The 14541-nt window shown below is 35.3% G+C and overlaps 1 protein-coding gene across 3 annotated transcripts in view; it reads right to left on the bottom strand.

Annotated features, from left to right (window-relative positions):
- The window catches only part of PLPPR5 (phospholipid phosphatase related 5), a 288814-nt gene that overhangs the window by 125504 nt on the left and 148769 nt on the right, over positions 1–14541 (bottom strand). The window lies entirely within an intron of this gene.

The raw sequence follows: 14541 nt of genomic DNA, 5'->3' as shown, positions 1-14541 counted from the left end.
CATAAAAGCATGAATAAATTGAGTTATAAAGAGATGCTAGTTACTTTCAGTGTGTGCTAAAAAAGAATAGCACTAGAATTGTAGATCTCTTATGTGGTAGGTATTGTCCTAATCATCCAACTTTTTTGCATTATTATTTAACATTTTAGACATTCAGAAAAGTGCAGAAATGATATTTTTGAACATGTCTGAACCTACCAGAGTTTTTTTAAATTATAGTTTCAAAAACATACCTAAAAAGGATAAGTAAACCCTTCTGTCCATATTATTCACCTTTGGTTATTATCTCTTTACCATCAGTCTTATTTTCTTTTTCTTATTTTCTTTTTCTTTTTCTTCTTCCCTTTCATTCCTCCCAGATTTATTGAAAGCAAACATTCAATAAATTGGTCGCTTCCTTACCATATGTCTCTAAACAGGTGTTTTTTAAAGATAAACAACACAATAATTATACTTAATAATTGATATTAAATATTTAATATCATCTAATATTAATATTGCTCAATATTCAAATTTTCCCATTGTCTTTTTTAACAGCTTGTTCAAATGAGTATTCAAAAAGATGCAAATTTTATTATATTTCATTTCTACATTAATTTATAGGTTCCCTTCTATAAGTTTATTCCCTTGAATTATTATTTAACATTTAACATTTCAAACATTCAAGTTTTAAAACATTATATAGTTCAAATGACTCATTTATTGAAGGAATGAATCATTTGAAGTATGGAGTTCCCATAATCTAGACTTTGGTAATTGCAACCCTATACAGACAACTAACATATTCCCCATCTCCTATATTTCTGTGCATCAAAAGATCAAGTCTAGATTTGTTTTTTTTCCTGACAATAATACTTCACAGGCATCATATTTACTTCCATTAGGACATATATAACAACTGGCATATATTCTGTTAACAGCATTTAAAAAGATTTTGACTTGCTTTTCTCTATTAGTAATATTATTAACCCTTGGTGATTATTGCCTAGATTTGTTAGGCAATAAATCTCCAACAATAAGATTTTAATATTACAATATTAATTGTTAAATGTTCAATATTAATATATGAATTAAGTCACTAATATAACAATAGTATATTTAAATATATTATGATTTTATTATAATTATTAACAATATAATAACTATTATTAATTATAATATATATAATTACAAGTTTAAAATTTAAAGGTATTTGAAGTGTTTTTCTTATTGATACCCCAATCATCCTGCTTTTAGCTAGTCAGAGCCTCTTCACATTGGTTCCTGGATCATTTTTTACATCTCTCTATCACAGCTAGCTTCCTTACTTCCAGTATAAGATGTCCCACAATCATCTTTTTCATGCTTTTCCCATAGAGCCCACTAACTTTCCAAGGTGCTTTGGTTCCTTTTAGGAGGAAATGGTATCTAGAGACCAAATCTGGCCAATAAAGGTTGCCAGATGCTACCAGTTGGTTATCATTTGTAGGCCTTTTTAGTGGTAAGAACTAGATTTTTTTTTCTTTTAGAGAAAACAAGCCATGAGTTTACAATGGCATTCTAAATCAAAGTCAGGAATACTGGATTTCTTTGGTCTTATATCTATACTTTCTTAGTTGCTGAGAATTATGCTATACAAGAACACCAACATAATTACACATCTGTTTTTATTATGCATTGCACAACAGCAGCAAACAACATCAATACTAACAAAAATAACAGAATCACTGAAGAGTCAGGTTTTTAAGTATTTGTGTGTGTGTGTGTGTGTGTGTGTGTGTGTGTGTTACTGGCATGGAACCCAGAGAGCCTCTGTCATGCATGTAAATATTCTACCACTAAACTATATCATCAGCCCACTACTGAAAAGAGCTAAACATTTTTATTGTTGGTTTTTTCCCAAGGTTGATGCATTTTTGTTTGTTTGAAATTCTTTAAATTTAAAAAAAAAATTAGTTGTTGATGGACCTTTATTTTATTTATTTATATGTGGGTGCTGAGAATCAAACCCAGTGCCTCACCCATGGTATTCAAGTGCTCTACCACTTAGCTGATCAGAATTTTCCATTCATTCGTTAAATCATAAGCAGTCATAGTCTGCCTACCATGTACCTGTATCTAGACACTCAGGATAGAGCAATGAGTAAAGTAGACAAAATGTCAGCCCCAATGGAGTTTGAATTTCAGCAGTAAAACAATATTTGTAAGTAAAATTTAGCATAGGTTACATAGAGATAAACACAAAGAAGCAAAAATAAGGCTGAGAAGGAAGATTTGAAATCCAAGTGAGGATTGAAGTTTTAGATTTGAAATTTTAGATACAACAGTCAAGGAAGGCCCCACCGAGAAAGATGACATTTGAGTAAATATCTAGAGGAAATGAAAAAACTCACCGTAGTTATATCTGGGGAAAAGGAATGTTCCAGGCAGAAGAACCAGCAAGTGAAACCCTGAAGGAAGAACTCCTCTAACTTGACAAAGAATGGAGAGGCTGGTGTGGCTAGGGTGGAGAGGGAGAGCAGAAGGAGTTGAGGTTGGACAGGGACTCAGGTCAAATTATTTCTGGCCTGGTAGATCATGGTCAAGACTTGGATTTTTACTTGAGATGGAAAGCCCCTGTTAGGAAGCAGGGCAGTAGCATGGAGTTACTGTGTAAAGAATAGACTGCAGGGGCCTGGAGAGGAGAGGCAGAAGCAAGGTGATCAGTTCCAAGGTGACTACCACAATCCCCTGACCTATAGGGCTGCTTCCAACTGCTGGATGGATGCCACCACTTGACCTGACCTGCAGCACCTCAACCTCAACACATTCAAAATGGAAGCCATGTTTTCTTCTGCCTTCCCCATGATTGGTTTTCCATCTTGTCCCCAAATTGTGTGAAAATCATCACTCCATGAAGTGCTTTACTGGAAGCCTGGGATCATTTTCTTGTTTCCTCCTTTTCATGCTCATTCGGTGAGTCCCTAGTGCAATGATTGTATCTGTTCCCTGAATCTTCTCCCTCCTCTCTGTTCCCTCTGCCACCATCTCCAGTCAAGTCTCATTCCTTCTACTTCAGGCAATAGACTCTGATACATCCCTTTCTCTTGATGTATATTTCTCTAATCTATCCATGTTGCTTTCGGAGTGAATTTCATAATGAGAACAGATTGGGTCCTTTCCCTGGTTGATGAGAATAGTCTCTTGGTCTAATTTCCACAACCTATCACCTTTAACATTTTAAACTCCTGTACGCTATACAAACCCATCTGGATTCCTCCTTTTGCTTCAAAAATAAAATACATAAGATTTGTTAAGAGACCAGCCTCACGTGAGATAAGGCTCTGCCTTTCACCTTAGTATACATTAAAATGGCTCCAAAATAGGCTAAGATCAAGCTTATTTAAAGTTATGTTCAAAAGATAGATTTTTGTTGTAAATATTACTGTAACATTTCTTGGTTCAAAGCTATTATACAAACTAAATCCTCATATAACTTTATAACAATTGCTTGTTAGTATTTTGAAAAACTACTACTTCTAACACAATAACCTGAGTTAATTTAAGAAAATAAATCATCAATTATAGGACAGATAGGATATAATGCTTTCAGTACTAATACTGACATCAATTAAATAAAAAAGGTAACTATAAAATTATAGACATTAAAGTTAAAACCCAGTACTCCTACTTCAAGACCAGTGAAACTGGCCTACAGAATGTTTAAAACCAAATCTTTAAGACAAAAACCAAGGAAATAAAAGGGCCCAGGGGAAAGCAGTCAATATTTTGGCACTTACCATGTAAGGTCAGCCAGAATCTAAGGAATGACTAAACCCTTCTAAGGGCCCTTCAACTCTTATAAGTCACCTGACCTCATGATCAGGGGGATCCTGAGGACCCTAGAGAACAGGAAGCCAACCAGTGCATAGTCTGCAAAAAGGAGGGTCATTAGAAAGGGAAAAGTCCTTGATGCTCTTGAGGAAAGCCATGTGTGGTCAGAAAGACCCTGCTATATCTTCCCAGTTGTGCTCTGTGGGAAAACTTAACCTCTCTGAACCTATTCTGCAAAATTGCCATAAAGGAACATAGTGAGGATTAAACAAGGCAATGCGTATGGTATATATGACATAACTCTAAAGAGCTTTCAATAAATATGAGCTATTACTACTATTATTTATGTCAATAGAGGATTAATGTAGGTAAAATGAGGACAAGGTCAGTCTCCAGGGGAAGCTGTCATATCACCCGAGGCAGAAATTGATGCAAGAAAAGCAGAACTTGGAGCCTACTGGGGACAGAAGCTGCAGGTCACCATGTGGGTCCCCTAATTAGACCAGGAAAAACAACTAAACCAGTCCCAAGAGGCAACTCAATTGAGGCTGCCAGTAGCTTGATGAGAAGTTAGGTAAAGAAAAGTAGGACGTACAAGGGACGGTTCTCAGAAATGAGCTTTTTACACAACTCTTCTGGATTGGTGGATTTGAAGTTACTTGACTCAAAGCTTTAAGAGGTAGTATCAAAAGAAGCTAAATGTTATCGAGTGGATTGTATTCCCCCAAAGGAGCATCAAAGTCCTAACCCCTAGTACCTCAGAATGTGATGTTATCTGTAAACAGGGTTTGAAAAGAGGTAATCAATGTAGGATGAGAACATCACAGTGGGCTCTAATCCAGTAGAAGTGGTATCATGAGAAAAGGGGAACTTTGGACACAGAAATGGACAAGTACAGAAGGAAGATGATGTGAAGATGAGCAGGGAGGGGACAGCCACGTGTCGAGAGGGATCTATCTACAAACTCAGGAAGGCCAAATATTGCTCCTGCCAGAAGTTCCAAGTGTCTGAGAGGGATTCTCCCCTCTAGAAGTAGCAGAGAAAGCATGACTCTCCCCTCTCCCTCCCAACCCTTTGTTTTCAGACTTTTATGTTTCAGAACTGTGAGACAGTATATTTCTGGGGTTTTTTTTTTTTTGCTTGTTTGTTTGCTTGTTTACTTTTGAATTTTTAACTTTTGGTACTGGGGATTGAACCCAAGGGCGCTTCGCTTAAACACTGAACCATATTTCCAGCCATTTTTTTTAAATTTTATATTTTGAGACAGGGTCTCACTAAGTTGTTTAGGGCCTTACTAAGGTGCTGAGGCTGGCTTTGAACTTGAGATCTTACATTTATGTTGTTTTAAGTCACTTCAGGTACTTTTTCTGGAAGTCCTGAGAAACTAATATACCTGGTAATATAAAATACCAGCCAATTCTTTGGGGTTATGTAATATGCACTGGGAATTGTCTTTTTTCTTAAATTTAATTTCAATATTTCTTTCAGAAATAAAAATTTATACATTTATAGTGTACAACATGACATTTTGATACATGCATATATTTGGTATGATTAAATCAAGCTAATTAACATATCCATTACCTCACATGTTTATCACTTTCTTTTGTGGTAAGAAAATTTAAAATTTACTCTCTTAGCAATTTTAGTATGTAGCACATTATTAACTAAAATCACCGTGTTTACAAATAGTACTTCTGAACTCATTCCTCCTAACCAACTGACATGTCATATTCTTTGGTCAACATTTCCTTATCCCTGCCCCTTGCCCCAGCCCACAGTAACCATCATCCTACTCCCTGGCTAAGTACCTTTTATGCATTTCCATATTTAATCCTTAAGGTTCTATGAGTACTATGTACTAACACGGAGGGTAATGAGGTTATGGCTCTTTGCCTTGGATCACACAGCTAGTAAGGGGAAGAGTGATACTCAAGTCCACTCTGCCTGACTGGGAGCTGGTGCTCCAGTTACTACATTCTGCTTCCCTGGGGTACATGCTGGCACCCTGGACTTTAGAATGAATGTGGAACAAAACCAGGGTTCCAGATACTGTCATCTTGAGGGTGATACTAGCTAGATGGTACAATAAGAGGTTCCAGCTTTTGTCCTCCCCCTATAGAAAAAAATAATTGGTTAGCCACCCAGAGACAAAGTGCTTTTGTGGGAGTTTTTGGATGTGGGTAGTAGGTGGAAAAAATTCAGTGAAGTGCAAAGCTACTCTGTGCCATGGGTCACTTTGAGAAGGACATCACAAACTCCAGTGGCAGGCTCGATGACATGGTCCCAGGTATAAACCAGAATCTGCTCTGTCTCCCTTTGTACTCAGCTCCAGTTCGGGTTGGCTATTATATTACCACCAGCCTCACCTACCAAGGGACCTAGAAAGAACCATGTCCATCAGTGTTTCCAGTGGCTGGTCTTGGTCCTGGCTGTGAATTTGGAACAGCCCTGAGGTCTAGCTTCAACCCCACTCTAACACAGGGTCCTGCCTATCCAGGACCTGAGAGGACACATGTCTGTCTGCCTTCTTGTAACATGTTCACCAACCTCAGACCCAACTGTGGACCCTGAAACATGCACATGCACACATGCATACATAAACACACGCACACACAAAGGACACACACACAAATGGTAGCTATTGTGGTGATCAAATCACAATACACACAACTATCAGCACATTAAGTTGTACACCGTAAACTATATAGCTTCTATCTACCAATCATATATCAATAAAGTTGATAAATTTAAAAAAAAATTAAAAGGAATACTGTCATCTTAATAAATGACAGGGGCCATCTCTGTTTATGTGCCTTTCCTGTGGGGGGACGACGGGGGAGCTGAAGGCAGTCTGCTGAAATAACTCTGGAGAAGAATAAATATAGAATTAGATTGTATGCCTTCAGATCCAGATATTTTGATTAGATAAATGTTTGGTTTCCGGGAAGAAATTTAACTTTTCAATTTCTCATGCAAAAATGACTCTGGATGCTACAGTCTCTCTTGTATCACTTTGTGTTCATTCAACCAACAAATGAAACCGAAGCTATCACTACATTCTACAGAACAAAGCCAGACATTAGAATTTCAAAAGGGAAAAGAGATTCTCTGCCTCTCAGAACTCCCAGTCTGCATTTCTGCATTTCACTTGTATCTCACTTCTGTTTTTCCATATAAACTGGTTATCATGGGTAAACATTACAGATGAATCTGATTTTCACTGTTTCCTCATTAGTATGTATAGAAATTAATTAAGAGCACTAATTTAAGAAAAAGACTCATCTGGGTTGAATCTTGGGCACATATATTATTTACGTGATATTAGGCAGTTATCTAGACTCTCTACATTTAAGTTTTTTCATTTGTGAAATAGAAATAATAATATTTATCACATATTTTATAAGATACTCATTAATTTGATAATTAAATGAAATAAGGTACGCCAAGCAAACATTTTGGCTCCTGTCAAATGGAAAATTTTATTGAAGCTCATATTATTATTACTCATTTATTCTCTGCAGCATAGTAAATATCAAAATGGTTGATAAATTAGTGAAATAAGATAATATAAATGAAGGCATTTTGTCAGATATTTCTGCCAAATATGTGTATGCTTTAATCATTCTGTTATCACTTCTTAAGAATAAAATTTAAGGGCTAGGGTTATGGCTCAGCAGTAGCTCACTTGCCTGGCATGCGTGAAACACTGGGTTCAAGTCTCAGCACCACATATAAATAAATAAATAGAGGTCAATTAACAAATATTTTTTTAAAAAAAGAATAAAATTTAATAGCGGGGCTGGGGATGTGGCTCAAGCGGTAGCGCGCTCGCCTGGCATGCGTGCGGCCCGGGTTCGATCCTCAGCACCACATACCAACAAAGATGTTGTGTCCGCCGAGAACTAAAAAATAAATATTAAAAATTCTCTCTCTCTTTCTTTCCTCTCTCACTCTCTCTTTAAAAAAAAATTAATAGCAGTTTGGAACACTATTAAGTTTTAATATTTTGAAAATATTAATTATAAAAAGAGACTGTCAATACTTGTCAAAAAAGTAATACCCCAGTGATACAAATGTATGAATTGCCAAGATCATTGTAATGTCATGTGTAAAATTTTTAAAAAAGTAAGTATTGTGAAAAATTTTTCAGATTCAAAATGGTGGCACTTGTGTCAAACTCTAACAAAAGAATAAATAAAGACGGGAGATTCAAAGGAGGGCTCACATGTTCACAAGCTAATGTAAGATTATTACAATAAGTTTCTAAGGTTACATACCTATACCTGTAATGAGCTTTCCAAACTGCAGCATGAGTCTCATGGACCAGCAGCTGAATACACAAGAACTCTTGCCTGACATGCAGTATCCACTAATGAACCGATAGTCAACTCTTATAATCAGCCCCTGTAGCCAATGTTGTCTTTGTTTCAAAACAAGCTATATTTAATTTTTCTCTTGTGTCCTTAAGTTTCCCCCTTGCCTCAACTTCCCCAGATTTGCCCTCTATCCTCCATGGCACCTCTGTCTTCCTACATTGAAATGCTTCAGCTTATTTCCAGATGAACTATTTATGAAGAATAGCTCTCTGTTACTTCCACTGCCAATAGTTAGTGCAGTGAGAGCTCATTTATATGCAAAATAAACCCAGGGTTATTGGATGGATCCTTTTGGCTTTAATCAGCTGCTTAGTTAAAAAATAATTTGACTCATAATTTTGACAGATTAAACAATAACCACAAAAAAAAAAAACACCTAAATTAAGCAGATTTTTGAAATAGGAATTGCCACCCACCTTATTTACTTTAACCTTGAAGTATCTCTGAAAGTCTAAAATAAACCCACATATGGAAAGGCCAGGTCAAAGAATACCTGTTCCAGAAATTATTTATAACTTCTAGCCAAGAGTAACTCCAGTGTAAGTTTCTCTTATTCCTGTCAGCATTGACCATCATGTTACATTGTTGATTTGAATATTGGTCTTATTTCTTCTGTTGGAATCCAGAGTTCTTGCAGGGGGAAAAGAAAATATATGTATCTTTGTCTCTCATGAAACTTACTGTAGTATTTTGCATAGAAGAAATATCCAACATATGGATGAATAAAGAAAAAAAATACTAAATGAATAAATAAGTAAATGTTTATATTTATGAATCTACCTTTTTTTAGAAATCCCAGACTTCCACTTCTGGAAAATCTGAATTCAGAGATCTTAATTCTTACATTGGTTAAAGTTACTATGTGCCTTTGTTTTATATACTTGAATGAATTAATATGTTTTAACATTTGTTGTATTTGAAATCATTGTAAACACATATTCTATACTTTATTTATAATTTGACGTTGCTAAAATTCTTTTGAAATTTAATGATGCATGATCCTTGCTCTTTAGAAAACTCAATATATCCAAATACAATTTTCTCATATGACCGAAACATTTATTATAGACATCTTTTAAATAGTAATCTCCTGATGAATTTAAATGCTGACAGTTCATCAACTAATTGGCAGAGAATCTTGAAGAACAGAGAAATGGTGAAGGTGTTGTGAAGGACAGCCAATTGCAAATCAATCAGAAATGCAGATAAAAGAACTCATTTAATATAAGTCAATGTAATTAGATTTGCCCTTATTTGATTTGCACATAACTTTTTAAAAGTTTACCTAATGAATAAAAGACACATATGCATAAAATTAATTTAAAGTTTTAGCACTTGTTTGTTTTGCCTCCTGGTTATAAATATCTCAAATTAATTTCTAATTTTGCTAAAACATGTTTTTCACCAAATGGTAGAGTCTTTTCTTACATGAACTTAGTTGCATGAACACTGTAGGTTATAAATATCTCAAATTAATTTCTAATTTTGCTAAAACATGTTTTTCACCAAATGGTAGTGTCTTTTCTTACATGAACTTAGTTGCATGAACACTGTAGACCCTTTACATTTCCAGTATCTGAAAGCTGTCCTGATATATCAGATCATCCACCTTTCCTGGAAAGCTTGTCAAACTTACTTTTCCTATCAGATCATCTCCTGCCTGGCACTTCTACCTTTCCAATTCCAAACAGAAGAGTTGGGGATGTGATTCAGAGGTAGAGTATTTGCCTAGTCAGCACTAAGTCCTGGGTGTAATACCCAGTACTGGAGGGGGAGGTGGGAACTCCAAATAAAACATGTTTACTAACCCTTAAACCCAACAGAGCATGTATTCTTACCAACCCATGTGAACTACCATGCTAAGTGCTGAAAATGTAGTGTTAATCAAATAATACATTCACAACATGATTTAGGATCCAATCTTTATTTCCAGTGGTTATTTGTTTATATTTTTATTAACATGTATGTAATTACACATATCAGTGTGTTGTGTGCTATTCTACAAATGCAAGTAAGGTACACTGATCAAATCCAATCTTTCTTTATCCCCCCTTCTTCCTGCTTCTCAATCTCTAGTAATTATTGTTCTATGTTCAGAGCAACTTTGTTAGCTCCTGTGTGAGAGAAATCACGTAGCACTTGTCTTTCTGTGTTTCAGTTAACATAATGTCCTCCAGTTCTATCTATTTAGCTGCAAATCAGAAGATTTCATTCTTCTTTATGGTTAGATAATATTCCACTGTGTATATACCATATTGGTATATACTTTCATCCATCGATGGAGACTCACATTGTTCCACACCTTATCTATTGCAAAGAGTACCACAATAAATGTGGGATTGCAGGAATCCATCTCTTGGGTATGTTGATTAAGGTCTCAATATTAAACAAACTCCAAACTCCTCCATTAGATAAAAATCTTTCATTTTTTCTCCCCATTTAAATACTGTAGGTTATATTTCCATGAATCATTATTTTAAGTTATTTTCCTCTCATTCTTTATAATTAAGTCTTCTTTATAATTCTTTTTTACAATTATAAATAAGTCTAGTACTAATTATTACTTCTTTCAAAATTCCCGTGATATTTATTCATTATTTTATCAAAAATTTTATCGACTGCCTATCATGTGTCTATCAGTATTCTGCACCATGGAAATAGAACAATGAAAAGCAAACAGACCAAAAAATTTAACATATCAAAGGGGAGATACAAACTGAAAAAATATGGTAAGGAAAGTGCAGAAAGATCAAGAAGCATAATTGTGGGAGGTTAGTTGACTGTGACTAAAGGTTATAGAGTTTCCTGGGTGAGGAGAAGGTTCTAAAATTGATAATGATGATGGTAAATTCAGTGAACATACAGAAAACCAATGGATTGTACCCTGTGAATGAGTGATTTATATGACATGTGACTTATATCTCAATGAAGCTGTTTAAAAATATAGGAAAAACTAATTAAGCCATGAAAGAATAAGTTGTTTTAATGTTCACATCAATTCAGCATTAGATTTTTCAGATCAAATTAAAGTACATCTTTTTATTTAGGTAGGATAATGTTATCCCTAGTAAGATAAATTCCCTGACTAGGGCAGACTGCAGTACTTCCTATTTCCTGTACACACTCTGGTTTACTCTGTTTGTGTCCAGGAATCTGTGTCTTCATCTCTCCAGACTAAGTCCCATCTATTCTTCAGTAAAAATTTAATTGGCACTTCCCCCACAAGGACTTAACACAAGTCTCCAAATAAAAATATTTTCTTCCTAAAAGTTTAGCTATTTGGTTATGGTACTTACCATAATGACCACCATTTTCAAATACGGGAGACCTGTTTAAAGTTCCAGTTGTGCAATTACTAACTGAATGGTGGGAACAGTCCTCTGTGTCTTTACATACCTCTTCGTGGATCTGACAAGGATGGATACTAGTACTTACACAGCCAGTGCTTTTTATGTATTACACTACTTCATGTTTCTTCAACATCTACCCACATAGTTGCTTTTGAGTGAGGCAAAGATGAAGGACATCAGAAGTGGGCAGCATGTGTTCTTTTCCTGCAACAGTACTGTGACATAAATAAATCTTAGCCCTGTACAGAAAGGGACAAGGGTCCTAAAGGAGAGGCTTTTGTGCAGATGAGTATATGCAGTACTGAGTCAGTCATGCCATCCCTTATAATTAAAAAGGTTCAACATTTAAGCCTATGAATTAATGCTTCATTGATAAAATGGATGTTTCCCCAAAGAAAAACTTCATCGTGCAATGCAGGAAATGTAAAACCTTACCATAAAAATATAGTTGTATGTAGTTTAATTTTATCTCTAATTAAGTTCATTTGGCTCAAACATCTGAAAAATATTTAAAATAATTTTCAAAATGGAAGTACCGTATTTCAATCAAATTAAATACTCAACCTTCACCAAGTTTATCAAGAAATTTATTCTGTTGTTCATTCATTCATTTGTTTATCAATTGTTTGTTTGATTTTTGATTTTTTGTTTGTTTTTGCGGTGCTGGGGATGGAATCGAAGGGCCCACATGTGCAAGGCAAACACTCCATGTCTCTGTCACACCCTAGCCCATCAATTACTTTTTGAGAAACTACCACATATGGGCACTGTGCCAGTACTTTCATGTGTCCACTGGAGAGCAACATAGACATTGTCAATATAGACATTGTTTCTGTCCCTATGAAGCGTAGAGTCTAGTGGGAGACACGTAAAACAAGTAAATATGTAACTGAATGCAAAATGTACTATGAATAAAATCAATGAAACTGTTTGAAAGAGAACACAAAGAAATAATTTGGGTATTCAGAGAAGGCCTCTCTGAAGGAATCATTTTAATGGAGACTTGAGATTGGAAAGAAGCCAGCCCTGTAGAGTCAGGAAAAGAGCATTTCAGTCATAGGGAAGGTCATCTGCAAGTTTCCAGTCAAGTTCCATGAATAGGTCAGTAGGTAGTGAATTAGTGGTATTACTGGGCTAACTCAGAGTCTTGCAGCTTATAGCAAGAAACTAAATTACTTTCAAAAAGCAATGAGAAGACATTGAAAGGTTTTACATAGATCTGAATTGATTTGTGTTTAAAATAAATCACTCTGGCTATTAATCTAGAAGTTTGGAATCTGGAAAATTGAAAGATATTGCTGTGTGTAGAAATTTGGATCTAGATTGTGGGAACTGGCAGAGAAATTCATAGATTAAATTATTATTTAGAAGGTAAATAATGGGATTTGGTGATGGGTTTGCTTCAGGGTACATGAAGAAGAGTGAGGAAAAACAGATGCCCAGGGTGATTTCCTGCAAGGTAGAAATAGATATAGTGCCCCCGAGGTATATGGTGTAGCCCCAAACCATGACCAACAGGACAGAAACATGGGCAACAGTGAGAAAAAGACACTGGAAAACCCAGCTTCATTCAGGTGTCCAGATCTTCATGTTTACCCTGCAATTTTAGCTTCAGCACTTCCTGAGTCATGGCTCAGCTGGGAATGAGAGAGGCACATGTAGACATCACAGAGAGGACCTGCAAGGCAAATGCCACATTCTTTTCACCAGTGTGTTCTAGCCAATGCTGTCTGTAACTACTGGAAATATAAAGGCCTGCAGGAAGGTTGCAGATGTGTGATACAGAAATAAATAAAAAAATCAGTGAGGTAAAAATAATTAAATCTGAAAAAATGTTAAAACGATATTGAAAAATTTTGATTGATGAATATACTATTTAAGTTCAAGTTTTGTATACTTCATTGAGTCATACTTTTTGCCCAAAATAACTTCTAAAAGTAGAAATTTCAATGTCTCACTGAGCTAAAGTAGTGTGGTTTTCCATTCTCTCATGCTCAATAGTTTAGGAAACTCCATTATCTCATGGAACTTTAAGTGTGTTTTCATTAGCAAATGTGTGTTTTCATTAATGAATGGAGAAGAAAATAAAGGCAAATGAGAAGATAGTTCTGGTCAAGTAGTTATTTCAGCACAATTTCTCTAGAACCAAGTTTCAAAGGTATATATGTGATACTTACATTTAATTAACCTGATACTTAATTTGATGAAATTTTAAACAAATAGAATAGGTTGGATGGATTAAATGTTTAAAAAAATCTAATTCAATGTAAAGTAATAGGAAAAGTCTTCAATTTGGGGGTCAGGAATGAGCATGGTGAATGTAGCCAGGGTCAACAGGTTTAATCTCTCTGGAGTTATTTCTGCATCAATAAAATAGCCTTCATCTCAGAGTTGTTGAGTGCAAACAGATAATACATGCAGGTGTAGTATTAGGCATCAGTGGTTACTGTGAAGAAAACACATTATATTATATGAAAACAGAATAAAAGCACACATATGTACTGCATACCTAGTGCAAATGAGTTATTATAAATTATATAATGGGATGTCAAACATGTGATATTATTATTTAACCAATAAATGCTTATTGAGAGCAGTTACATGAAAGATAATATAAAAATGAATAAAAAACATTTCCTTTTTTATTGTAACATATCCTAGCTGGGGAAGATGAGTAACACATATAACTATGTAGTATTTAGGTATGGATAAATGCCATACAGATAAATAGTGCAGATTATAAAAATAGAGTCATGGGGTGATTAATAAGGCCTCTGGTCTGAAAGTGATATTGGAGTAGAGACTAGAAGTGAGAGAGCAAACATGTAGGTAAACAGGGAAACCTTCTCTGGCAAGTGTCAGTTTTGAGGTAGGTTAAGTGTGGATCTTTAATAGGGCAATGTGTGTGGAGCAGGAGGGTGGTAGTGAGATGAGAATTAGATGAGAACTGAATATATGACGTCACAGAGATAGTGCAGAGCCAGATCTTGAGAAGATTGGCAGACCACGTTGCACATTTG

The sequence above is a fragment of the Spermophilus citellus genome, assembly GCF_964194105.1.
Source record: "Spermophilus citellus genome assembly, chromosome: 9".
Classification (NCBI taxonomy): Eukaryota; Metazoa; Chordata; class Mammalia; order Rodentia; family Sciuridae; genus Spermophilus; species Spermophilus citellus.
The sequence above is the reverse complement of the archived record's forward strand: the minus strand, read 5'-3'. Positions and strand labels throughout refer to the sequence as shown.